Raw genomic sequence first — 27915 nt, forward strand, 5'->3', positions numbered from 1 at the left:
CCGGGCTCAGAAAGGAGTTCTGGTGTCAAGGAGAATGAGCTAAGTGCTAAGCCAGGTTCTGTTGGCCTTAAGTCCATGTATTTATTGAGATATTTGGTCTGGAGTGTTCTTAAATTGTCCTGTAAACTCTGCAGACCCTGTGGGACATCTGAAGGAAGTTCTACTTACCAGTCAGTAATGGCTCCCTGCATCCAGGATTGATGGCTACACACTCTTGCCTCGTTCCTCTTGCTTCCCATTGAGTTCTTCAATTTGCAGCTCTGAAATGTAAAAGAAAAATGATTGACACCTCTCCTGGCTTTGTCATCTGCACAGCGAGAGCGTCAGTTGGATGGGATCATCACCGAGAACTATCTCCTAAAGATTAAGTCTCCTGCCTCAGGCAAGAGTAGTGTGGTTACTGCTCCACACCAACAGGCCTGGCCTGTTGAAAAAGCTGCGCTATTTACTGTCTTAAACCAGCCACCTTCTCCCTTCTTTATGCCACAGCACAGACGACCCATAAATCCACTGAAACAGCCCCCCTTTAATCTCAGGCCAAAACTGCATCACCTTCAAATCTCCCTGGGAACAGAGTTAAACCAAATCAACAGTAGTGTAGAAAAATAACTGCCCCCGTAGTAGCTCAAGACCCCAGGTGAGTCAGGTCATATCTGACCTCTCCCCTGAGGCTCTGGCCACCTCAGGGTCTGAAATGGAACTGACTGAGGGAGCCTGCATTCACCAAAGTTCAAGGATGAAAAGGTGAAAAAAACAAAGATCCATCCCCAAACACCAAAGAACACCGTTCCTGAGTACTACAGATGCATTCAGTAGAATCTTTGCTATAGAATCAGAAAACTCACTCATAGAAACTATGTGAGGACATCCCTGCTTTCAAATAATTAACAAGGTTTCATTGAATCACTTCCTGCACCCTCAGACAGGTACTGGGATGGAATCTACCCCATAGCATTTTTTCAGGACTTTAATTATCTCAAAGTATCCTTTGGTAATCTTTTTCAATGTCTCACCTACATCAGCCACCCAGTTAATATCTAACTGAAGTCCTTCCTGCCACTTATTGAAACCACTTATTTTCTTTAATACCTTAGGACATATGGGAGAATAGCAGATATCCTTTTATTGGAATCTTTTCGCAATGTGTGAGCTTTCCTTTTGCTTTGATTCCAGCAAACAGAACATGCAGGAGAGAATCTCAAGGAACACAGACTGTTTAATTCTCCAAATAATAAAAAGAATCAGGAATAAAGTTTATGTGTTTGACTTTTCCATATATTAGCTTTGTGATCTCCAAGGATCTTGCAATACCTCTGACTTCGATTTCTGCTTTTATAACATAAATATAATACTTAAACCAAAGATTATTATAAAGATTCAAAGGCTAATATATGCAAAAAATTATCAATAAAGATGCTAGATAGATTAATAATTATTTACTTGTCTTGATGATGAAGTCCAAAGAATAGTGCTAAAATAATGTTGGGAGGATGTGGAGAAATTGGAAGCCTTGTGTATTGCTGGTGGGGACGTAAAATGGTGCAACGTTGGGAAAGAGTTTCGTGTCCCCTCAAAATAATTAAACACAGAATTACCATATGATCCAACAATTCTGCCACTAGGTATATACCCCAAAGAACTGAGTGCAGGGATTCAAACAGACATTTATTTACATTTAGAGCAGCATTATTCACAGTAATCAAAAGTGGAAACAACCCAAATGTCCACCATGGAAGAATGGAAAAGCAAAATGCAGTGCATGCATATAATGGAATATTATTCAGCCTTAAAAAGGAATGAAGTTCTAGGGTGCCTGGGTGACTCAGCCCGCTAAGCATCTGCTTTTGCCTCAGGTCATGATCTCAGGGTTCTGGGATTGAGTCCCAACTCATGCTCCTAGCTCAGGAGGGAGCCTGATTCTCCCTCTCCCTCATCTATCTTTCTCTCTCTCTCTCTCAAATAAACAAATAAAATCTTAAAAAAAAAAAAAAGGAATGACTGACACAAGCCACAACATGGATGAACCCTGAAGATATTATGCTAAGTGAAATAAGCCAGACACAAAAGGACAAAGATTGTTATGACTGGTGTCACGTATGTAAGTGCAGTCAAACTCATGGAAACAGAAAGTAGAATGATGATTGCAGGGGTTGGGGGAAGGGAATAATGGGGAGTTGTTGTTTAATGGGTACAGTTTCAGTTTGAGATAATGAAAAAGTCCTTGAGATAGACGATGGTGATAGTTGCCCAGTAATGTAAATGTATTTAATGCCACTGAACTGTATATTGAAAAATGGTTAAAAGGTAAGTTTTATGTCATGTATATTTTACCACAATGCAAAAAAGAAGAAGAAGAAGAAGAAGAATATAATGATCACTACATGGCCCCCACTTGGCAGAGGATACGGGGGATACAAACATTAAAAAAAAAGATTGGAGAGACTGGACAATATATCAAACAATCCAGTAGAATGGGCAGCACTCTGTGATTGGAGGCTTCTCTGAGAAGTGGGAAGAGGTGGTAGGGAGGGTGTGGGATCAGAATGTCCAGAGAATGTGGGCCTCATGGACCTAGACTGGACATAGGTCTTTGAACGGACACAATCAAAGCCTTAATTAATTTAAGGCCTAGGAAGCATTTTCCCAGCAATGACTCCTTCAGTTTCCATCTTGGAAAGCACCCATTTTCCTCCTGTTCCTACATGAACCCCAGGAATCCTATGCAATATTGTGTAGTGCCTTCATGCTGAGGGTCTTCCCAGAGAGCTAGAGGCAGACCATCTTCAACACCCGTTTGAAATGGGGGATTGGGAGAGATGGCATGGAGAAAATCAGAAGGCTAGGTATTGATTGACAAATTATCTGGGGTCAACTGAGATAAGCAGCAGTAAACCATTAATGTCTGCATTCTCCTGTCTGTGGTGCTAAAGACGAAGTGTCCTTCATCAGGCAGGGGCAGTGTGATCACTGCTCCAGGTCAACAAACCGGGCTATTTACTGTCTTAGACGAGCTATGGAGGTACCACCTTGGTGCTCTATGGACACACGTGCTCTAAAAAGCTCTGGTTTGGTAACATCAGAAAAAGGTTATGGTGGTGGATTTTATAAAGAGTGGTGACATCAGGCTGAGTGATATAATGGGAAGAGCACGGACTTAAGTGACAGACAGACATAAAATCAAGTCTCAATTCTGTCACATACTGCCTTGTGAATTAGAAAATTATGTCACTTTCTTAGCTTCTGATATAGCATAGTAATACCTATATCACTGGTTTTGTAATAAGATGGTGACAGTTTATATAATGTCCCTAAAACAGAAAGGGCCTTTAACAATAAAAAGAAAATCAGAAAAAAAAAAGAAAGAAGAAAAAGAAAAAGGAAGAAAGGAAGAAAGAAAGAAAGGTTTTTAGAGAAGGTAGTTGTGATTGGTTCTAGATTATAATAAGAATAGCTAAAGTACCAAGAACTAACATTGTCCCCAGGACTGTTCTAAGAACTTTACATTTTGAACTCTTCATCCTTGGGAAACTCCTATGAGGTAGGGACCATGGTTAGCTCCACTTTACATTTGAGGAAAGAGAGGCAGAGAAAGAAAAAGAAACCTGCCAAATGTCACAGAGATCATAAACGTTGGCACCAGATTCCAAACTGTGACAATATAGACCAAAATGATATTTGATAGCCCCCTAAGGAACAAATTCACTGTGCATTAAAAGCTATAACTTTTGGCTTTAATAATGAGATGACCAGAGGAGACATAAGAAAATGCACCTTTAAATCCCCATAGCAAATCATATAAAGGTTATTTTATGGTCATACTAAGTTTCTATTCCCAAGGAATTTTAAAGATAAAGATAAGAAAGAAACATATATCACCATATCATATTAATAAGATACTTCATTTTTTATACATAGGTATTAAAATATTTAAAGACAGAAATATACAGATTTTCACTGCTTAAGGCTTTCACATTTTTGATAATTTTAGAATTCAAAGGTTTTAATATGGCTATAGTTCAATGTGTACATTTTTCTAATTAGTAATGAAAAAGAAATAAATTACCTATTAAGGGACTTGCATAGGTAAAACTCAAAAATACTGGACATACTATAGAGGAATGTGGGGTTGCTTTGGCTCCATACTCATTACCCAGAAATGAGTTACAAAAAGAAAAGTATGTGCCAGAACACTCCAAAATCCATGGAGAAATGGTAAGATGTTCTGCTGGTCTGTGATTGGCATAAAGCACACAATGTCAGTTCTTATTACAGAAATCATTTAACAAAGAACTTCACGAATTAACAGGTCAGTTAGCAAAAAATAAAAGAATATTATGAATCAGTACTTGTGGAATATAGGAAACTTCCTAGCCCTGAATGCCTTTCTAATGAAATAAACAAAAAATGAACTATATTCAAGATATTAGAAAAAGAACACAAAATAAAACCAAGGAAAGTAGAAGGAAGGAATTAATAAAAATAAAAGCAAAAATAGATAAATTAGAAAATGTGAACACTGTTAAATCAAAATTCAATGGTAATAACTTTGATTTATCACATTAGGGGATTAATTAATGGTTTAAGTATCTGTGATACTCTTGAGTAACCATCAGTTTCTTCTCTATTGCCAAGTAGCTCAGTTTCTTCTCTATTGTCAAATTTTTTTTTAATTTTTTTATTTTAATAAACATATAATGTGTTTTTATCCCCAGGGGTACAGGTCTGTGAATCGTCTGGTTTACACATTTCACAGCACTCATCATAGCACATACCCTCCCCAATGTCCATTTCCCCACCACCCTCTCCCATCCCCCTTCCCCCCCGCAACCCTCAGTCTGTTTCTTGAGATTGAGTCTTTTATGGTTTGTCTCCCTCCCAATCCCATCTTTTCATTTTTTCTTTTCCTACCTCCCCCCAAACCCCCCCACCTTGCATCTCCACTTCCTCATATCAAAGAGATCATATGATAGTTATATTTCTCCGATTGACTTATTTCGCTAAGCATGATACCCTCTAGTTCCATCCACGTCGTCGCAAATGGCAAGATTTCATGTCTTTTGATGGCTGCATAGTATTCCATTGTGTATATATACCACATCTTCTTTATCCATTCATCTGTTGATGGACATCTAGGCGCTTTCCACAGTTTGGCTATTGTGGACATTGCTGCTATAAACATTCGGGTGCACGTGCCCCTTCGGAGCACCACGTTTGTATCTTTAGGATATATACCCAGGAGTGCAATTGCTGGGTCGTAGGGTAGCTCTATTTTCAGTTTTTTGAGGAACCTCCACACTGTTTTCCAGAGTGGTTGCACCAGCTTGCATTCCCACCAACAGTGTAGGAGGGTTCCCCTCTCTCCGCATCCTCGCCAGCATCTGTCATTTCTTGACTTGTTAATTTTAGCCATTCTGACTGGTGTGAGGTGGTATCTCATTGTGGTTTTGATTTGTATTTCCCTGATGCCGAGTGATGTGGAGCATTTTTTCATGTGTCTGTTGGCCATCTGGATGTCTTCCTTGCAGAAATGTCTGTTCATGTCCTCTGCCCATTTCTTGACTGGATTATTTGTTCTTTGGGTATTGAGTTTGATAAGCTCTTTATAGATTTTGGATACGAGCCCTTTATCTGATATGTCGTTTGCAAATATCTTCTCCCATTCTGTCAGTTGTCTTTTGGTTTTGTTAACTGTTTCCTTTGCTGTGCAAAAGCTTTTGATCTTGATGAAATCCCAATAGTTCATTTTTGCCCTTGCTTCTGTTGCCTTTGGCGATGTTCCTAGGAAGAAGTTACTGCGGTGGAGGTCAAAGAGGTTGCTGCCTGCATTCTCCTCAAGGATTTTGATAGATTCCTTTCGCACATTGAGGTCCTTCATCCACTTTGAGTCTATTTTCGTGTGTGGTGTAAGGAAATAGTCCAATTTCATTTTTCTGCATGTGGCTGTCCAATTTTCCCAGCACCATTTGTTGAAGAGGCTGTCTTTTTTCCATTGGATATTCTTTCCTGCTTTGTCGAAGATTAGTTGACCATAGAGTTGAGGGTCTATTTCTGGGCTCTCTATTCTGTTCCATTGGTCTATATGTCTGTTTTTGTGCCAGTACCATACTGTCTTGATGATGACAGCTTTGTAATAGAGCTTGAAGTCTGGAATTGTGATACCACCGACTTTGGCTTTCTTTTTCAATATTCCTTTGGCTATTCGAGGTCTTTTCTGGTTCCATATAAATTTTAGGATTATTTGTTCTATTTCTTTAAAAAAAATGGATGGGATTTTGATAGGGATTGCATTAAATGTGTAGATTGCTTTAGGTAAAATAGACATTTTCACAATATTTGTTCTTCCAATCCATGAGCATGGAATATTTTTCCATTTCTTTGTGTCTTCCTCAATTTCTTTCATGAGTACTTTATAGTTTTCTGAGTATAGATTCTTTGCCTCTTTGGTTAGATTTATTCTTAGGTATCTTATGGTTTTGGGTACGATTGTAAATGGGACTGACTCCTCAATTTCTCTTTCTTCTGTCTTGTTGTTAGTGTAAAGAAATGCGACTGATTTCTGTGCATTGACTTTATATCCTGACACTTTACTGAATTCCTGTATAAGTTCTAGCAGTTTTGGAGTGGAGCCTTTTGGGTTTTCCACATATAGTATCATATCATCTGCAAAGAGTGATAGTTTGACTTCTTCTTTGCCGATTTGGATGCCTTTAATTTCTTTTTGTTGTCTGATTGCTGAGGCTAGGACTTCTAGTACTATGTTGAACAGCAGTGGTGATAACGGACATCCCTGCCGTGTTCCTGACCTTAGCGGAAAAGCTTTCAGTTTTTCTCCATTGAGAATGATATTTGCGGTGGGTTTTTCATAGATGGCTTTGATAATATTGAGGTATGTGCCTTCTATCCCTACACTTTGAAGAGTTTTAATCAGGAAGGGATGCTGCACTTTGTCAAATGCTTTTTCAGCATCTATTGAGAGTATCATATGGTTCTTACTCTTTCTTTTATTAATGTATTGTATCACATTGATGGATTTGCGGATGTTGAACCAACCTTGCAGCCCTGGAATAAATCCCACTTGGTCGTGGTGAATAATCCTTTTAACGTACTGTTGGATCCTATTGGCCAGTATTTTGGTGAGAATTTTCGCATCTGTGTTCATCAAGGATATTGGTCTGTAATTCTCTTTTTTGGTGGGATCCTTGTCTGGTTTTGGGATCAAGGTGATGCTGGCCTCATAGAATGAGTTTGGAAGTTTTCCTTCCATTTCTATTTTTTGGAACAGTTTCAGGAGAATAGGAATTAATTCTTCTTTAAATGTTTGGTAGAATTCCCCTGGGAAGCCGTCTGGTCCTGGACTTTTGTTTGTTTGGAGATTTTTGATGACTGTTTCAATCTCCTTACTGGTTATGGGTCTGTTCAGGTTATCTATTTCTTCCCGGTTCAGTTGTGGTAGTTTATACATCTCTAGAAATGTATCCATTTCTTCCAGGTTGTCAAATTTGTTGCCATAGAGTTGCTCGTAGTATGTTCTTATAATTGTTTGTATTTCTTTGGTGTTGGTTGTGATCTCTCCTCTTTCATTCATGATTTTATTTATTTGCGTCTTTTCTCTTTTCTTTTTGATAAGTCTGGCCAGGGGCTTATCAATCTTATTAATTCTTTCAAAGAACCAGCTCCTAGTTTTGTTGATTTGTTCTATTGTTTTTTTAGTTTCTATTTCATTGATTTCTGCTCTGATCTTTATGATTTCTCTTCTCATGCTGGGTTTAGGCTTTCTTTGTTGTTCTCTCTCCAGCTCCTTTAGGTGTAAGGTTAGGTTGTGTATTTGAGACCTTTCTTGTTTCTTGAGAAAGGCTTGCACTGCTATATATTTTCCTCTCAGGACTGCCTTTGTTGTGTCCCACAGATTTTGAACTGTTGTGTTTTCATTATCATTTGTTTCCATGAATTTTTTCAATTCTTCTTTAATTTCCTGGTTGACCCATTCATTTTTTAGAAGGATGCTGTTTAGTCTCCATGTATTTGCGTTCTTTCCAAATTTCCTCTTGTGATTGAGTTCGAGCTTCAGAGCATTGTGGTCTGAAAATATGCAGGGAATGATCTCGATCTTTTGGTACCGATTGAGACCTGATTTATGACCCAGGATGTGGTCTATTCTGGAGAATGTTCCATGTGCACTAGAGAAGAATGTATATTCTGTTGCTTTGGGATGGAATGTTCTGAATAGATCTGTGATGTCCATCTGGTCCAGTGTGTCATTTAAGGCCTTTATTTCCTTGTTGATCTTTTGCTTAGATGATCTGTCCATTTCAGTGAGGGGAGTGTTAAAGTCCCCTGCTATTATTGTATTACTGTTGATGTATTTCTTTGATTTTGTTATTAATTGGTTTATATAGTTGGCTGCTCCCATGTTAGGGGCATAGATATTTAAGATTGTTAGATCTTCTTGTTGGACAGACCCTTTGAGTATGATATAGTGTCCTTCCTCATCTCTTATTATAGTCTTTGGCTTAAAATCTAATTGATCTGATATAAGGATTGCCACCCCAGCTTTCTTCTGATGTCCATTAGCATGGTACATTGTTTTCCACCCCCTCACTTTAAATCTGGAGGTGTCTTTGGGTCTAAAATGAGTTTCTTGTAGGCAGCATATGGATGGGTTTTGTTTTTTTATCCATTCTGATACCCTGTGTCTTTTGATTGGGGCATTGAGCCCATTAACATTCAGGGTAACTATTGAGAGATATGAATTTAGTGCCATTGTATTGCCTGTAAGATGATTGTTACTGTATATTGTTTCTGTTTCTTTCTGATCTACTACTTTTAGGGTCTCTCTTTGCTTAGAGGACCCCTTTCAATATTTCCTGTAGAGCTGGTTTGGTGTTTGCAAATTCTTTCAGCTTTTGTTTGTCCTGGAAGCTCTTTATCTCTCCTTCTATTTTCAATGATAGCCTAGCCGGATATAGTATTCTTGGCTGCATGTTTTTCTCGTTTAGTGCTCTGAATATATCATGCCAGTTCTTTCTGGCCTGCCAGGTCTCTGTGGATAGGTCCGCTGCCAATCTAATGTTTTTACCCTTGTATGTTACAGACTTCTTTTCCCTGGCTGCTTTCAGGATTTTCTCTTTGTCACTAAGACTTGTAAATTTTACTATCAGGTGACGAGGTGTGGACCTATTTTTATTGATTTTGAGGGGCGTTCTTAGCATCTCCTGGATTTTGATGTTTGTTCCCTTTGCCATATTAGGGAAATTCTCTCCAATAATTGTCTCCAATATACCTTCTGCTCCCCTCTCTCTTTCTTCTTCTTCTGGAATCCCAATTATTCTAATGTTGTGTCGTCTTATGGTGTCACTTATCTCTCGAATCCTCTCCTCGTGTTCCAGTAGTTGTTTGTCTCTCTTTTGCTCAGCTTCTTTATTCTCTGTCATTTGGTCTTCTATGTCACTAATTCTTTCTTCTGCCTCATTTATCCTGGCAGTGAGAGCTTCCATTTTTGATTGCACCTCATGAATAGCTTTTTTGATTTCAACTTGGTTAGATTTTAGTTCTTTTATTTCTCCAGAAAGGGCTTTTATCTCTCCGGAGAGGGTTTCTCTAATATCTTCTATGCCTTTTTCGAGCCCGGCTAGAACCTTGAGAATTGTCATTCTGAACTCTAGATCTGTCATGCTACCTATGTCTGTATTGATTAGGTCTCCAGCCTTCGGTACGGCCTCTTGTTCTTTTTTTTGAGGTGAGTTTTTCCGCCTTGTCATTTTGTCCAGGTAGGATTTGCTTTCTCCTGCTGTGGAATTCCGCTGTTCTTGGTGACTGAAGTTGGTTTTGGATGGTTTCTTGTTGATCTTCTGGGGGAGGGGCCTGTTGTAGTGATTCTCAAGTGTCTTTGCCGCAGGCAGAATTGCACCGCCCTTGCCAGGGGCCGGGCTAAGTAATCCGCTCGGGTTCGCTTTCGGGAGCTTTTGGCCCCTGAGCGCTTTCCGTAGAGTCCGGAGGACGGGAATGAAGATGGCGGCCTCCCAGTCTCCAGCCCGGAGGAGCCGAGAGCTTGGGGTTCCGCTCCTCAGTGCGCTCTCAGAGCAAAGCGCCCAACAGCCCCGCCTCCCTGGCTTGCGGTCGCGCCTCGAGGAAAGCAGTCAATTGTTGGAGCTGGAGAAAAGCGCCGGGTCGCTTTTGTCTCCGTGGCCTCCGGCCGCGCTCCGAGCCCACCCAGCCTGCGACCGGCACAAGGTAACCCCGGGCTTAGGGCTCACTCCTCGGCTTTGTCGCTATAGCCGGCTTCCCCGCTCTAATACCTGCGAGCTCTGCGGCACTCAGACATCCCCAGTCCTTCTGTGACCCCGCGGGTCCTGGGGTTATGCTGACCCCGCCTGGGTTTCCCCCCAGTTTAGCCTCTGGAGCGATGTCTCCCAGTGGAGCCGACTTTTAAAAGTCCCGATTTTGTGCTCCGTCGCTCCGCCGCTTGCCGGGTGCCGGCCCCTCCCCCCGGGGTCTATCTTCCCGTCGCTTTGGATTCACTTCTCCGCAGGTCCTACCTTTCAGAAAGTGATCGATTTTCTGTTTCTGGGATTGTTGCTCTTCTTCTCTTCGATTTCCCGTTGGATTTATAGGTGTTCACAATGGTTAGATAAGCTATCTAGCTGATCTCCTGCTACCCGATGTCGTCTCAGCCTGCTACTTCTCCGCCATCTTGACTCCTCCCCTATTGTCAAATTTTTTAAAATAAAACTGAACACCCACTCCTGCTTAAAACAGCAACAGTAAGTTAGGAATGGAAGGGAACTTTCCTAACTCGATACGGCATATCTACCAGAAACTTTAATCTCCTATCTTATTTGGGCAGGTACGAATGAGCTTATTTCCCACTTAAGTGTTAGTCCAAGGCAAGAGTTGTTGGTCAGCAGGAAGCTCCGCTCCATGTGGCTTTTAACATATTCAGAATCCCTGGCTCTCATGGCACCATTTCCTAGAACTTCATCACCTTTATCCTGGCTTCAAAAAGGATGATGGAAAAACATAAATGAGATCTTTTTATGGGTCTGGCATGAATATTGTTCACATTGCACTGGAGAATTTAGTCACCTAGCTCTACAGTGAGAGAGGCAGAGTGATAGCCTCTATCCATCTGTCCAAAGAGAAAACTGGAAAATTACTTCAGTGCACAATGCTCTCTGCCACAGTCAGCTTCTCTGGCTTCATGTATCTACATATGCCCTTCTTCCTACTCATCTGCTCCCCAAGAGAGAGGACACCAAATCCCAGGCAGGTACTGCATTCATCTCAAGGTTCAAGAACTCTGAGTGCTGCACAGTCCAATCCTCAAATATCAACTTGGTTCATTATGGGGGGATGACCTATGAACTAAAAAATATTAACCACCCCTGCATACCCCCCCACCTAGAACATGTTAACAGAACAAGGAAGGACATCAGCAATAAAAAAAAAAACAAAAAAACCCTTTCATTTTAGAAGAGAGGGAATGGGACACACACCAAGTCTCACACAAAACACAAAATTAAAACCCTGATCCATCCATATCCAAACATGAAATATCTAATCACAAAAGACTGAACCATGAAATAGTAAAAGGCACTTTAATAAAAATAGGTTTTAATTATGTATTGGAAAGGCCTCCTAAATGCAACACAACATCCAGAAATCTTAAAGTAAAAAATGAAGTTTATCTTCCTAAGAATGTAAAATTTCTGTATCTCAAAAGTTACCTTAAACAAAACCAAAAGGCATCTTCAACAAATATTTACAACGTAAGTAACAATTTGCTTACTATCTCTAATATCAATGGGAAAAAAAAAGGCAAACAACCCAAAGTAAAAGTAGAAATTTTGTCTTCCAGATAGGAAACTAATTGGAGACAGCCATGTCCCCTCTTTCCACAACCGTCTCTATCCATCTACTCTAAGTTTTAAATTACTTTATTAACTATGAGAATACATATCTTATTCTGTAAAGTCAAAGAGAAATTTTTAGCTAGTCAAAATTATGAAAAAAATTCCTGAGAATCTAAAATTACACAGGATAAGTTTGAAAAGGGTAAGTGCAGCCTGAAATTTGTCCTGGAGCCTTTTGGAAAGTATGTCACAGAAGACAGAAGAATGACCAGGGCTATCTCAGGCTTTTGGGTGGTAGAAGTTGGGTGCTAAGAGGAGGGCTTCAACACACATGACAGGGAAATGAGTTGGGGTACCCACACTGTGCCGTGTGTAACTCACTCCCCTCCTCCACATCCTCCACAGACATTCAGGTCGGTCTTTGGGCAGGGGCCATGCTGAAGGGCAGCAAAGCCTGAAAATGCCCAGAGGGAATGACTTTGCTCAGAATATTGGCTTCTAAGATATCCGACCCAGTATACATCCCACCTTTTTCCCATTCATCCTGAAACCATGCAGAGCACAAACCTTAGTAGCTACTTCTCCACCTCTCTGAAGGCTGGCTGTGGGACCAGAAAGAGAGAGAGTCCAGATAGGGGATCCAAACCAAAAAGAGAAGCCCATAGGCAAAATCACCAACATCTGGCATGAAGCCACCACGAAAAATAGTTAACAACCCAAAAGAAGAACTGTAATTACGGAAAATTAATGGACTGTTAAGAAAAGGCCTTTAACACAAATTTAGTATCTTCAGACATAGTGTGACATCACAGTAAGGAACTGTCTGCTATAAAACAAACCAAACACAAACCTCAGGGAAGAAAACGTGATTACTGAAATTCAAAATTCAGTAGGTATGACTAGAAGAATGGGCCCAGATGAGAAGGAAATTAGATACCCGGAAGGCAGCCTAGGAATGAAGCACAGGTGAAAAAAAAGATGAAAATTTAAGAGACATGGAGTAAAGTTCTATAAGTCATAGCATCTACCTAATGACGAATAATGAGGATAGAAGAGAGAGAAAATCTGAGGAAATTACAGGATAAAATTTCCTCTTCCAGTTGATGAAGCATAAATCCTCATATTGAAATGGTTCACAAAATATACAGCAGGATCAAAATAAATAACAAGGGGCACCTGTGTGGCTCAGTTGGTTAAGCGCCTACCTTCGGCTCAGGTTATGATCCCAGGGTCCTGGAATCAAGCCCCGCATTGGGCTCCCTTTTCTGTGGGAAGCCTGCTTCTCCCTCCCCCACTCCCCCTGCTTGTGTTCTCTCTGTCACTGCGTCTCTCTCTGTCAAATAATAAATAAATAAATAAACCTTTTTAAAAAAAGATAAATAAATAAAATAAAACAAATAACCATACACATGCACACACACACACACAAAAGGTAATGTACAAAGGTAGTGACAGTTTGTAACATTAAATAGACAGTCAATATGCTAGGCACGAGAATGGCTACGAGGATAAAGAGAAGTTGTGGAAGCTTCCAGAGAGGGTGAGAAAATGACTATTCACAGTAATTCTAGTCAGATTTGGCATTAGGTGTTTCATCAACAGTGTAGGGTGAAAAAAAGACATTGGACAGTATCTTTACTTTGCTGAAAGCAGAGAAGCTCAAATCTAAATATCTATATTCAGACACATTATTATTGAAATGTGAGAATGACCTAAGATTTTTTTCAAATACCCAGAAAGTCAGAGTTTTAACAACTCAATAGGTACTGTCTGAAAGTTAAGAGAACTACTAGAGAATATTCAAAGAAAATGAATCCAAGACTTAACAACAAGCTGCAGTAGTTAGCAGGAAAATAATATAACTATTTTTTTTCTGTGGGATGCAATTAAAAAATTATTTTTTAAAAACAAAATTTTGGTGCCAAAACTTCAGATTATGTCAACATGGGATATGGAAGATGGAGGCAGGGATGCTGGCAAAGAAGTCAGGAAAATAAAAGCATTTGAATATTCATCAAAAATGATCAGTAGATACTGCATAACTTCAGATGCAATTAGAAAAACATAAACTTAACAACTTATGATAAAAATTTAAGCATAACCTCTAGAAGCATAAAAATAAAATGTGTGTGGTTTTCAAAGTAGTAAATGAAAGGAGGAACAAAGGAAATCCTAGTCACCCATAGAAAGGCTGAAGAGGAAATGAGAGAAAGGATGGTAAATGGAAACACAAAATGACGTGGCGGGAATAGGTCTAAATACGTCCAAATAAAGATAAAAACAACTTGGGTAAGTTTGTCTTATAAAAGGTAAATTAGATTGGATTTTAAAAATCCAGCCACGTGCAGCTTACTAGAGAATGCCAAACTATGGTTACTCCAAGTTTGAAAACATACTCCCAGCAACTACTAACAGAAAGCTGCTCATAGCCTGATCAATATCACACAAAACAGAATTGAAAGTCAGAAAGATCACAAGTTTATAAAAGGATATTTCACAGAGCTACCCTACAGCCTAGCAATTGCACTATTGGTATGTACCTCAAAGATACAGATGTAGTGAAAAGAAGGGGCACATGTGGCCCAATGTTCATAGCAGCGATATCCACACTAACCAAACGTAACTCCTTCTGTGGAAGGAGCCATGATGCCCTTCAACAGATGAATGGATAAAGATGTGGTCCATACATACAATGGAATACTACTCAGCCATCAGAAAGGATGAATATCCTCCATTTGCATCAACATGGATGGGACTGGAGGGGATTATGCTAAGTGAAATAAGTCAATAAGAGAAAGACAATTCTCATATGTGGAACATAGGAATAGTGCAAAGGATCACAGGGGAGGGAAAACTGAAAGTGAAGAAATCAGAGAAGGAAACAAACCATGAGAGACTCTGGACTCCGGGAACCAAACTGAGGGTTACAGAAGGGAGGGGGGCGAGAAGATGGGGTAACTGGGTATTCAGGAGGGCGCATGCTGTGATGAGCACTGGGTGTTATAGATAACTAATGAATCCTTGAACACTACATCACAAACTAATGATGTACTATATGCTGGCTAACTGAACATAATAATAAAAAAGGACATTTCACATTGTTAAATAATTCACCATGAAGATATAATAATCATCAACTTAAATGTTCCTAACATCGTTTTGGAGTACATGAAAAATTGGTAAAATCACAGAAGGAAATTACGAAATCCACATCTGAGAGGTCTGTTAAAGTCTCCCACTATGATGTATTATGAGTAATAATACATTACTCTGTAATAAAAAATATAGAATACTTAAATAAGATAATCAACAAGTTTATGCTAATAGATGTGCATAGAACTCATAGTCAACAGAGAATACATAATTTATTCATTTGCTCTGTTAAAATTTACAAAAATTAGTCCTACAGAAGGCCACTAAGAAAACTACAATAAATTTTTAAAAAGATATATAGACTTAAGTCAATTATCATATAGTTTCACTTACTTGCAGAACATAAGGAATAACATGAAGGACAGTAGCAGAAGGAAAGGAAAAGTGAAGGGGGGAAATCAGAGGGGGAGACGAACCATGAGAGAGTGTGGACTCCAAGAAACAAACTGAGGGTTTGGTGGAGGGGGGCGGGGTGAGCCTGGTGGTGGGTATTAAGGAGGGCACATATTGCATGGAGCACTGGGTATTATACATAAACTATGAATCTTGGAACACTACATCAAATACTAATAAATATATTGTATGGTGACTAACATAACATAATTAAAAAAGATAAATAGAAATACATAGACCACTCGTTGAATGTAGTATATTAAAACTAGAATTTTTTTAAAAAATTGAATCCATGCATCTAGATATTTTAAGTCACTTCTAAATAATTCATTGGTAAAGAAAATACCAAAATTGAAATTCCAAATTGTTTGGAAATGAGTAAAAATAAAAGCACCCCATATCAGAACCTATATGTTTTGTTCATGGACACGTGTATATATGGTTTCAAATGCATTACACATTAACCTAAGAAGCTAGGAAATAAACAACTCAAATAAACCCACAGAAAGTAGAAAGAAGAAATAAAAATAATAAAAGCAGAAATGGGTAAAATAGCAAACAAATAATTCCATCTCTTCTACCTCCTACCTCATTTCTTCTCTTTCTTGTAGCAAAGTCTTCAAAATAATCATCTGTCTCCAGTTGTTGTCATCCATTTTTATAAACCCTTCCAACCAGGCTTCCATCTTCAACAATCTGCCAAAATGTGTCTTGCTACGGCTACCACTTGTACATTTCAACTTTAATTTTATCTGACCCATCAGTAGGTTAATCATATACTTTTGAGAGTAAGGAGATTGCTATTAATTATTATACCTGAAAAAAGACATAAACTGGGGCATATGATCACTCCAAATATCAGCAGCATTTAGTTACAATCAGTGCATGGCATACAGTGCATTAAAAAAAAAATAGTTATAGAATAGATGGCATTTACAGCTCCCCAAACTCCCCCTCCTCTTTTTTTTTTTTTTTTTTTTTTTTTTGCCAATTGAATATAATAAAAGCCTTTCACAAGATTAGTCAAGGAAAAAAGAGAAGCCACAAAAAACACATTAGGAATGAGTGAAAGTTGTAGATGCACATATATAAAAAATAAAAGGAAATTATTACACTATAACAAATTAATACTAATCCACTGGAAAACCTAGATAAAATGAATATACTTCCTGAAATACAAATGATTAAATTTGACCTAAGGTGGAATAGAAAACCTGAAAAAATCAATCACTGTTTTAAAAAAACATTTCTGAGGGGCGCCTAGGTGTCACAGTCCTTTAAACATCTGACTCTTGGTTTCAGCTTAGATCATGATCTCAGGTCATGGGGTAGAGCCTTGGGTCAGGCTCCACACTCAGCAAGGAGTCTGCTTGAGACTCTCTCACCCTCTGTCCCTCCCCCTGCTTGCTTTTTCTCTCTCTCAAATAAATAAATCTTCAAGAGAAATTAAAAATAAATAAATAAATATTTCTCAGCTGTGCTATGGGGAATTAGGAAAGTGACCTGCATACATGCTGGGGCCAATGTAACAGGGCAGTAAGAAACTCCTTACAGAAAAGTGGGAAAATTACATAGCAGGAAGAATTTTTTGTAATCAAAGAAACCAGGTTCAGCTTCATATTTCCTGATTTCAAACTATGTTTTAAAGCTATAGTAATCAAAATAGTATAATACTGGCATGAAAAGAGGCACATAGATCAACAGAATAAAGAACCCAGAAATAAACTCACGCATAGAGTAAGGTCAATTAATTAACAACAAAGGAGCCAAGAATATACAATAAGAAATGGGATAGTCTCTACAACAAATGGTATTGCAAAAACAACCTCATGCAAAGGATGAAACTGGACCCCTATCTTACACAATACGCAAAATGCAACTCAAAATGAATTAAGGACTTAAAGTTAAGATCTGAAACCATAAAACTCCTAGAAGAAAACATCAGTGGTAAGCTCTTTGACATTGATCTTGGCAAAGAGCTTTGGAATTGACACCAAAAGCAAAGATAACAAAAGTGAAAATAAACAAGTGGCACCACATCAAACTAAAAAGCTTCTGTTCAGCAAAAGAAAACATCAAAAAGCAAAAAGTCTATTTGCAAATGATATATATGATAAAGTGTTAATATCCAAAATATATAAAGAACTCATACAACCCAACAGCAAAAACAAACAATTTGATTTAAAAATAGGCAGAGGTAAAATAGATGGGTATTTTTCCAAGATATACAAAAGGCCAACAGATACTTGAAAAGGTGCACAACATCACTAATCATTGGGGAAAGGCAAATTAAAAGCACAAGAAATCACCTCACACCTGTTAGAATGGCTCTTCTCAAAAAGAAAAGAGGTAACAAGTATTAGCAAGGATATGGGGGAAAAGGAATCCTTTAGCACCATTGGTGAGAATGCAAATTGGTGCAGTTACTATGAATAACAACATGGAGATCCCTCAAAAAATTAAAAATAGAAACACAATTTGATCCAGCAATCCTACTTCTGGCTATGTATCCAAGGAAACAAAAATAGGATATCTAAGAGATACCTGCATTTTCATGCTCATTACAGAATTATTCACAATTGCAAAGATATGAAAACAACCTAAGTGTTCATCAACAGATGAATGGATAAAGAAGATGTGGGATATATATATACACAAGGGAGAATTACTCAGCCATTAGAAAGAAGGAAATCCTGCCATTTGCAGCAACATCGATGGCATAATGCTTAGTGAATTAAGTTAGACAGAGAAAGACAAATACCACATGGTATCACTTGGGTGTGGAATCTAAAGAGAAAGCCAAACTCATAAGAAAAGAAAATAGAAAAGTGGTTGCCAGGCCTGGGGGCCTTGGGGGAGGAGAGAATGAGAAGCTGGTAAAAGGGTATCAACTTTTAGCTATATAATGAATAAGGTTCTTGGGTGCCTGACTAGCTCAGTTGGTAGAGCATACAACTCTTGATTTCAGGGTAATGAGTTCAAGCCCCATGTTGGGTGTAGAAGATTACTTAAAAATAAAATCTATAAATAAGTAAATAAGTAAGTAAATAAATAAAATGAGTGCAGATCTAATGTATAACATATTGACTATAGTTGGTAACACTGTATTTTATGATGAAAATTTGCTAAGAGAGTAGAACTTAAGTGTTCTCACCAAATATATCTATGTGATTATAAAGTATATACATAACATTACAATCTATATTACATATATACTACATGTAAAAATATATGAGGTGACAGATGTGTTAATTAACTAGATGGGAGAAATCCTTTTACAATGTATACACATGTATCAAATCATCACAGGGTATTCTTTAAATATCTTACAATTTTATGTCGAGTAAAACTTAATAAATCTGAAAGAGAGAGAAAGAGACCAGGTTCAAATACTGTCTCAGCCTCTTCCCAACTGTGTAACCTTGATACGACAACTATCTTTGTAGAGGATACCCATCCAAGACAGCCTTCAATGTCATGACATTATCCTACTACCTCAGGCTGATGCGTCTAGTCTCCTCACGGAGAAAGCATTAGGAAAACATGATCCGAGAGGTCATGGTTTCATCAATATGTATTTCTTCTATTGTATTTGCATTTGTTTTGTGTTTTGAGGCTCCTATTTTGTTGAGCTCTGCTCCTAAATTCTTCACCCAGTAGGCAGATTTTAATCAAAATTTACAGTGGATTAGGGACATAGCATTGCAAAGCATTCCTATCATTCCAAAGCAATTTCAGCTCCCCTAATCTCACTTCTGATCTAATACCCCCTTAGGACAATGTAAGCACTAAAACAAGGTAAAATTAGAATATTCCTCCCTCTAGCTCTCTCCCTAAATGTTGCCCATGATGCTTTCCCTTGTCAAGTCACCATTGCTTGTCTATACCAAGTACCCTCCTGTTTCCCAAAGAATCCTTACATAGATGAATATATGCTGATATGGAAACATCAAAGCCAATATTCCAATGGTTTCAGAACCTGTCCCTATTTTCAACCATTAGCTCAAAAAAGAAAGCAATGAGGATCAAGAACTTATAGTGAGATAGACCTATCAGGAATCTTTAAAAGGGTTGGGAGTTACTTAGAAAGCATATGAGGATTGTTCGTGAGAAAATAAAATGGTGCAACCTCCTTGGAATGGAAGGCAATTTGATATTTGTCATCATTTACCAGCTGTGTGATGCTGAGTTTTATTTTCCTTCCTGGCAAAATGGAACTCTTAATACCTGCCTCCTAGTTTTGTTTCAAAGATTAAATGTGATAGAGGGTCTTATATGTAGTTTGTACTTAAGAAGTATTACCTCCTATCTTAATCAGCTTGGGCTGCCATAACAAAATACCAAAGACTGGGCAACTTAACCAACAGAAATGTATTTCTCACAGTTCTGGAGGCTGGAAGTCCAAGATCAAGGTGCCAGGAAGATAATTCATTCTAAGTCTTCTTCTCTTGGGAAGGAGGGAGGGAGGAAGATGGCGGGGGAAGGTAAGGGATATAGATTGAGGGGCGGAGGAAGAGGTGGAAAGGGAGACAGAGGGAGGGGGAAAGAGACTATTCTGTGGTGTCTCTTTTTAAAGAGCACTAGTCTCACCATGAGGACCCTGCCCTCAAGATCTCATCCAACCTTAAACACCTCCAAAAGGCCCCACCTTTAAATATCATCCCCTTGGGGGTTAAGGCTTCAACAAATGAATTTGGAGGGGACACAAACATTTCAACCATAGCATCACCACGGAAGGAGAATTTTAAGAAAGGGAAAGATATTCGCTCAGACTTTGCATTCTATTGAAACAGATGTTAAGAAGTTTATTCCAGGATATCAGGTTTAAGTTGGGATTTCATTTTTAAGTTGGAAAATATATTCTAGGGTTTTCTGTTTATGCCCTAAAGCAAGAACACTATCATCCTACCAAGCACATAGCAGGTTTATTATCCCTCTCGGAAGGTATGGGAGAGAAATATTCCCTCTGATCCATTTCAGAGACAAGAAAAAGTTCAGGGATGGGGCCAAAAAGCCTAGTGGGCTTTGGCCACAGGATAGTTCCTATAATGCTTAACTAAAATTTATCTTAGGCTTTCTTGGCAAACTATCCAGGGAGGTGGAAACATACCAGAGATCTTGCACACACCTGCCTTTATTCTGGTCTGAATTCAGTCACCTGAGTAATAATGAGAATTTTCCATTAAAATGACTTAACTTTAATCCCCAAATTCTAACTTTAGACCTTGCTGGGCTAAGTAAAAGAAGCCAGACACAAAAGAGTACCTGCTGTGTTTCCATTAATATGAAGTTCTAAAACAGGCAAAACTAATCTTTGATGCTAGAAATCAGGACTGTAGTTGCCTCAAGAAGGGCAGGAATTGAGTTAGAGGGTCACCAGGGAACTTTCCAGAGTAATGGAAATATTCTGTAGCTTGAGGGCTTACACATTCATCAAAACTCACCAAACTGCTCTTGAGATTTGCTCATTTCACTATAAATAACATCTCAGTTATAGAAAGTGAATATATGAATGTAGGCTCTTTCGTACCAAGTGGAATGTAATTATGAGAATTATGTGCATTTTTCCTTGGAAAGATCTGTCAGAAATCTAGATTCATGTTTTTATATAGTCTTCAGTAGCAAACAGGAGTATGGATGGGATAGAAGCCGCATGTTCCTCAGGAATTCTGCATTTCTGTAGCCATCCATAAAATAGCAGTTCTCACTGGGAAGGGAAGGACACTGGAAATTAACGCTTTTTAATGGGGTATACTGGAGTTACCAGGCTAAGTTTTTCTAGTATAGATATGGACTATCACCCAACTTCACCCCCAAGGATTCTGTTATGATGCTCTCCCACCTTAAGAACCAGCCCAGAATGTGCCACTCCATTAATGGGACTGTTGTACCCCTCGGGGTTGTTGTGTGAAAGCCCTTGATTCTATGAGGTTGAATCATTCAGATAGACCAATCTCTGCCTCATTTTCTTACTGCCATCTCTCAACTTCTCAGGTACTCCTCTTCATTAACTGACAATGATAGGACCTGCATCTTTCTCTCTACCCCAGTTATCATCATAATTCTGGGTGATATCAAGGTTCATCTAAATGAGCCATCCAGAAACACAGACTTGGACCTCCATAATTCCAGTAGCTGTCACCTCTACTCTACTTGGCTAAGTCATGCCTGGAATCTTACTAACCTCTGGAGCTGCACCAGATCAGAACTTCTGAATTCCATTATTCCATTATGGGCCTCCTCATCCTTCTACCTCTCTTGTGCCTTAATTCCCATTAAACCTACTTTTTGACTGCATAGACCTCCAGTTCTTTAACACCACAATTTTTTCCCAGTCTATGAGGAACTCCTAAAGCTCCCTTGCCAACCTAATCTGTAATAACATGATTGGTTGTCTCAATTACTCTTTGCCAGTATCTTTGATACATTTTGTTAATATACTTTCCCTGCTACAGCAACTGTACAGTAAATCTCTATCCCAAGATCAATGCAAGATTATTGCTTATATATCTCCTTATTCTTTTGTGCACATGTCCCTAATGACCCTTTTACTTGCTTTTGGTCAGAAACACCTGTTGACCCTATTACTTGCTTTTGGTCAGACTGCTCTCCAACCTCCTCAACAATTATTCCAAACATCTGCCATTATCCTCAAAACCCTCAGCAGATCACCTATGCTCCTATGTCATGGAGAAATGGAAATCATCAAGCCTACTCTACATTAGCTTCTTGTTTTTAGTCAGCAGTTTTAAATTTTTATTTATTTATTTGACAGAGAGAGATATCACAAGTAGGCAGAGCAGCAGGCAGAGAGAGAGGGGGAAGCAGGCTCCCCGCTGAGCAGAGAGCCCGATATGGGGCTCGATCCCAGGACCCTGAGATCATGACCTGAGCTGAAGGCAGAGGCTTAACCCACTGAGCCACCCAGGTGCCCCTAGTCAGCAGTTTTAATGTATTCTCTAGCTCACATTCTCATTCATATCTTTCCTTGGTTCTTTTCCCCAAATCTAAGAACATAAGGTAAACCTTAAAGTATCACAAAGTCATTGCCTAAACTTAACTCTCCCCCTTCTGACTCCTGTGAGACTTTAGCAATTATCTTCTTTTTGTTCAAATATCAATGTCTTTCTTTTCACTTGTTCCTTCTCTTCAGCCTATAAACATGCTCATGTCAGGCCCATAATAAAAAACAAGTCATCTGGACCCCATCATTTAGTCTAGGACCGTTTATCTTATCACCATCTTATTAAGATTGTACTTTCTTAGTATAACAATGGCTCTGATTGGTAAATCCGGTGGGTATTTTAAACCCCAATGTCATTGGACCAAAGAGAAACATTAACTGACCGCCCTAAAATAAACATTCTAAAACCATAAGAGCTAATAAACAAGGTTAGCAAGGTTGCAGGACACAAGGTCAACAGAAAAAAATCAATTAGTTTAAGGATATCGCCTCACACCTGTCACAATGGCTAAAATAAAAAAGATAAGAAATAATAAGTGTTGGTGATTATGTGCAGAAAAAGTAACCCTTGAGCACTGTTGGTAGGAATGTAAATAGGTACAGCCACTGTGGAAAACACTGTGGATCTCCTCAAAAAATTAAAAATAAAAATACCATATGATCCAATATTTCCATTACAGAATACTTACCCAAAGAAAATGAAAACCCTAATTTGAAAGATATATGCACCCCTATTTTATTGTAGCATTATTTACAATAGTCAAGATATGGAAGCAACCTAAGTGTCCATCAATAGATAAACAGATAAAGAAGATGTGGCACACATACACATACATATATACACATATGCAATGGACTATTACACAACCACATGAAAGGAAGATATCTTGTCATTTGAGGCAACATAGATTGACCTAGAGGATATTATGCTAAGTGAAATAAGTCAGAGAGAAAGACAAATACCATATTATTTCACTCGTATGTGGGATCTAAAAAACAAAGCAAATGAATAAACAAAAAGGCAGAATCAGACTTATAAATACAGAAAACTGATGGTCCCCAGAAGGAAGGGGTGGGTGGATAGGCAAAACAGGTGAAGGGACTGGAAAATACTAACTTACAGTTATGGAATGAATAAATCATGGAAATAAAAGTCACAGCACAGGAAATATACTCAGTGATATTATAATAGCATTTTATGGTTGACACATGGTAGCTACACTGTGGTGAGCACGATATAATGTTTAGAGATGTTGAATCACTATGTTGTACCCCTAAAATAATGTAACACTGTATATCAACTATACTCAAATGAAACAATTGGAATAAAAAAATAATTATTTCATTTCTATACAGGAACAATGCATAATCCAAAAATGAAATTTAGAAAACAGTCCCACTTAGAGTAGAATTAAAAGAATAAAATATTTAGGAATAAATTCAACAAAGTATAGTATTTGTACACTTAAAATTATAAAACATCATTGAAAGAAATTAAAGAAGACTTAAATGAGTGGAAAGACACCTGATATTTAAGAATTGGAAGATAGCATTTTTTAAAAAAGATTTTATTTATTTCTTTGAGAGAGAGAGAATGAGAGACAGAGAGCATGAAGCAGGAGGGTCAGAGGGAGAAGCAGACTCCCTGTTGAGCAGGGAGCCCGATGCAGGTCTTGATCCCAGGACTCCAGGATCATGACCTAAGCTGAAGGCAGCCACTTAACCAACTGAGCCACCCAGGCACCCCTAGAAGACAGTATTATTAAGATAGCAAAACTCCCCAAATTTATCTAAAGACTCAATGCAGTCCATTTCAAAACCCCAGCTGGCTTCCTTCTAAAATGACAAGATGACACTAAATTTATATGGAAATGCAAGGAGAGCAGAATAACCAACTTAAAAAAGAATAGTGGATTTGAAGGACTTACACTTCTCCATTTCGAAACTTACTACAAATCCACTGTAAACAAGACAGAGTTGTACTGGGATAAGAGTAGACATACAGATAGAGAGTAGAATTGAAAGTTCAGAAATAAATTCTCACATTTATGGTCAAATGACTTGACAAGGATGCCAAAAGATTCAATGGGGAAAGAATAATCTTTTCAAGAAATGGTGCTGGTATAAATGCATATGCAAATGCAAAAAAAAAATGAAATTGAAACTTCTGGTTTCAGCCCTACTTACAGACAGCTTGGAAATCAGTCACAATCTTAAGTGAAAAAACTGAACAAACTAAAAATTAATCACGTTTCTTGGACTCATAGGGAGCTGAGGTTGTGGGGCTAGCCACCCCAAAATCTGGACAAAGAATGGAATCCAGGGACACCTCCAATGGCTCAGTCGGTTAAATATTCCACACTTGATCTCAGCTCAGGTCTTATCTCAGGGTCATGAGTTCAAGCCCTAGGTTGAGCTCCACACTGGGCACAGAGCCTACTTAAAAAAATAAAAAATAAAAAAGAATGGAATCCGGAGAGTCTCTGAGATCTGCTTATGTGAAGCACTAAAGCCATGCATCATTGATAAGAACATTTTTGTGATAATTTCAACAAATTGCTGGAGCTGAGTGTGGACTACTATGAGAGAGAGAGGCTGTGCTCTTAGGGGGTCTCTCTTATTTTCATGGGCTTTACTTCTCAAAACCCCACCAGGTTCTCATGGCGAAGAACCAAGAAAGCTAACCTCATAGCTCTGACACGTGATGAAGAAATGTTCTCTCTCTCTCTTTTTTTTAATAGACCCAGAATTTCTTCCACAACAAAGTTCTACTCTCCAGGGGAAAGAATTTACCAGAGTCTTATTCTGTCTGGGAGAAGTATACTTCCGTGATTCTAGCTCCTCTATCTTTCCTCCTTACTTAAGGGGTTGGGGGAGTCTAAAAGAAACATTTGTGAAGGTCACATCCCAAGGACCCAGGCACACTAAAACACTAAGGTTTAACCATACAGTTACAGAACACTACCCCTTCCCAAAACCTCACCACCACAAACACAGACTGTCTAAGGAAGAGAAATCCCAGGACAACAGGGGAGACAAAAACAAAGACACTATAGAAATTTGAAGCCTCTGGCACCTACAGCTACAGAAAACATTAAACACAGCCCAACTCCTAGTAGACCCACTTGGCTTCATTTTTTTTTTTTAATCATTTTTTTTTCTTTTCAGCCTGACAGTATTCATTGTTTTTGCATCACACCCAGTGCTCCATGCAATACGTGCCCTCCTTAATACCCACCACCTTGCTCCCCCAACCTCCCACCCCCCACCCCTTCAAAACCCTCAGGTTGTTTTTCAGAGTCCATAGTCTCTCATGGTTCACCTCCCCCTTCCAATTTCCCTCTACTCCCTTCTCCTCTCCATCTCCCCATGTCCTCCATGTTATTTGTTATGCTCCACAAATAAGTGAAACCATATGATAATTGACTCTCTCTGCTTGACTTATTTCACTAGCATAATCTCTCCCAGTCCTGTCCATGTTGCTACAAAAGTTGGGTATTCATCCTTTCTGATGGAGGCATAATACTCGCCAAACTATGGAAAGAACCAAGATGCCCTTCAACGGACGAATGGATAAGGAAGATGTGGCTTCATTTATTTTAATCATTCATAAATTTACTCACTCTACCATAAACTCTTTTATTGAACATGTGATTGGTTACATGGCAAAACATACCTCACCTCTCTAATACTTTTCACACTATGTAAATAACTATTACCGTATCATTTTAATCTCTGCCTATCTTATTCCCCCAATTTTAGTTGAAGTCCATTAAGGACAACATCTGTGTTTTACATTTCTGTACCTTCTGTGGGTAGCCTAACTCAGTGCTGAGTGAGTAAGTGCATGGTTAAATGAATGAATGACTCAGCCTAAGATTGCCTTTGGAGTGACAAGGGAGTCCTTAGGGGAGATACTGCAGTTCTGATTATTATTGCTCTGAGAGAACTTTCTTAGTCCTGGACATCGCCTGCCAGGGAAGGAGTATGGCACAGTCGGGAATGGTCTAGAATCTGGAAGTCTGGTTTTTAGACCTGAATGTGCCAGTAAGTAGCTATGTGGCCTTGGAGAGCTCAACTCTAGGCTTTTTGCAGATCTATAAAATAAACATTCCTTTCAGTTCTATCATTCCAAGATTCTTGAAGCCACTGGTCCTTATTAAAATGAAATAAATAAATAAATAAATAAACAAACTTTGAATATAGAAAATGAATTGCCTCTTTTCTTATATCCTTTAATAGCTAGGACTTATTAAATGCCTGCTATACTCACATACAGTTTTCACCACATTACCTTTATTAACTTATTTATTCCTATGAGATAAAACTATTTTATCCCTCTTTCACATGTGAGGCACAGAAAGATAATGTGACTTACATAGCTGGTAGCAGAATTAACTTCAGATCCAAGCAGTCTGGCTCCAGTAGCTGTGCTCTTGATCCTAATGCTTCTCCCAGACCCAAGGGTAGCACCAGTCTCCTGCCCTTGGAACCACTGGCCTTGTCCATCACCATACAGTTCATCTGAAAGACTACCTCTTGCATCTCTGGAAAGTGATCATTCAGAATGATGCTGTGAGAGAACACCATTCCCAGAAGAGGAAAGACATTTGCTAATGCTCTCATTTGGGGCAAGGGCCTTTGTTTTATTTGATATTACCTCTCCTGGATTGGGAAATCAACTTGTGGAGAGGCTTTTGACCTGACTTTTGGACAGAATGCTGTTCTTTCCCCAAAACCATATCAAACACGGGGTTGAAAGGTGAGTCCTTTCATTGCAACATCTCCTATCATCCTCCTGTTTGATTCAATGTCAGAGAAGGCTTCCTCTCTCTGTTCTTCCACGGGAACTGGATTTAGGAAGCTACGATGACACCTCTTTCTCCCATTTCTCAGCTCAGCTCAGAATTTTATCAGCTGTAAGAGACTTACTGAGATGCTTAAACAGCCTTTTTAAACAGGCTCAGGAAGAATAAGTAACAGGAACTTTTCATCACATGAAACATGTACTTTGAATCTAACAAAGTATACAGAGTAACAGGTAAGATAAAGGTAATTCCAGAACCAACAAAGATCGAAGTCAGCATTTGGTGTTGCTGGGTCTTCTTCCTGTCATTCCAACCACACAATTCCCCCTCATTCCTCTTTCCAGTTCTTCCTTTTTCTCCCCTCAATTCTTCTCCCCACCTGTCTTTTCTTTTCCAAGTACCCAGAGGACTGTGTTATTGTCACATTTCCCCCTCCTGGGACATTGAGGAAAAGAGGCTCCTATAGGTGCATATAAAAAACCCTAGATATCTACATATGGATAGCATATATTTACACTTCGAGTTTTTTCATCCATATAATCATTCATACATGCATTCAACAGAGGATGATTCAGTGCCTGCTCAGTCTTAACTCTCTTACCCCACCTCCTCATACACATGAGTATATACCCTAGGACAGACGTATGTGTTTCCCCAAGGACATTGGATTTAGCTGGAGAGGCCCAAGGTAGCAGAAATTAGGGCATATTCTCAATAGTTTGCCACTGATCATGGATTCAGGGTTTGA

General features: G+C 38.8%; 1 protein-coding gene across 4 annotated transcripts in view; it reads right to left on the minus strand.

Annotated features, from left to right (window-relative positions):
- TDRD15 (tudor domain containing 15) overlaps positions 1 to 27031 on the minus strand; it is an 88053-nt gene extending 61022 nt beyond the window's left edge. For 3 of the 4 annotated variants that reach the window (XR_013967372.1, XM_080812881.1, XM_080812882.1), the window contains exons 1-2: positions 26738 to 26954; positions 169 to 260 (exon numbers count right to left, since the gene is read on the minus strand). The gene's annotated coding sequence lies outside the window, so the exon portion shown is untranslated. Of the gene's footprint in view, positions 1 to 168; positions 261 to 26737 lie in introns of all 4 variants that reach the window. The other variant, XR_013967373.1, reaches the window with a different exon arrangement.
- Between the last annotated feature and the right edge of the window lie 884 nt (positions 27032 to 27915).

Source organism: Martes martes (assembly GCF_963455335.1).
Source record: "Martes martes genome assembly, chromosome: 9".
In the NCBI taxonomy this organism is placed as follows: Eukaryota; Metazoa; Chordata; class Mammalia; order Carnivora; family Mustelidae; genus Martes; species Martes martes.